Raw genomic sequence first — 1,317 nt, forward strand, 5'->3', positions numbered from 1 at the left:
GTAAAAATTATCTCTCTTCATTTTTCTTTCCCAATATATTTTCCTCGCCAATTTAACATTTATGTATAAGTACAAATATTCAATCCAAAGGCGAGATTCAAATTTAAATTTAAATAGAATTTTCCCACCTCTACACATGCGCAATACTTAAATAATTTCTCAACTTAAGCATGCACCGTGTGGATTACCCCTAAGATAGACGCCGGAACTAATTTATATTGTTGTCCTTATCGCACGCTATTGCTCGCCTTGTTTACCGCACGGATATGTTTGTCCTTGTTCCACGCTATCGCCCGCTTTGTTTACCGCGTGTATAGATCTGTCCTTGTCCCACACTGTCGCTCTCCTTGTTTACCGCACGTATATGTCTGTCCTTGTCGCACGCTGTTGCTCTCCTTGTCTAATAACGTTAGACAAGGAAAGCAACAGTGTGCGACAAGGACATCCGTCGATCTATTGAAAAAAAAAATTCAACTTTTTACACAGACGTTTTTCTAGGACAAAACACATAGAAAAAAAACGGGGAGCCTAATTTTAAGGAGGCATATAAAAAAGTTCGCACATTATTCCTCCTAATTAGGTTTTTTTCATAATTAGTGCGAACTGTCACAAAGGACATGGTGGTGCCATCTAACAGTAACTCATTGGTACTAATAAATTATAAAAATACTTATTTCTGCATTTTATGAGTCAAATGGGGTATGAAAAGAAAGCTAAGGGTCTCATTAGGGTAATACAATCGCCAAAGTTCACAATTCATTTCGCTAAATTAGGTTTTTTCACAAATGAAAATTTCTCTGTTTTACAGGGTTGTAGCGGCCGTTACACTCTCAAAATTAACATCAACGCCATCTACACTATCATTCTGTCAGAAAGTACGATTACTGTAAATCGACACCGCAAATTGTAAATTGTTATTCTATTTCTATTATCACTATGGAGATGTTATTACCATGTTTACTTGTTGATAGAGATGTATATATAGATTCCATTTTAGAATTAGTTATTCATTCCTTAATTAACATTTGTAGAAAATAGTTATCTATTTTTGCTATAAACTTTATTGTTATATAATTTATTATAATATATTAAAAGTTACTAAAGTCACGAAGTTCTTATTTATTTGTAGTATTATAATATTATCATTATAATCACTACAGGGTTATAGCGACCTCTACTTCGAAGAATTTAGATCAACGACATCTATGTTCCGTCGAGATGCGTATTTAATATAAACAATAGAGTATTTAAAAATAGCTATTAATTTTATTATCACCATGGAAATGTTTACTGCCACTTATATATATTGTAGCCATA

This window comes from Frieseomelitta varia, unplaced genomic scaffold (genome assembly GCF_011392965.1).
Source record: "Frieseomelitta varia isolate USP_RPSP 00005682 unplaced genomic scaffold, Fvar_1.2 scaffold_407, whole genome shotgun sequence".
NCBI lineage: Eukaryota > Metazoa > Arthropoda > Insecta > Hymenoptera > Apidae > Frieseomelitta > Frieseomelitta varia.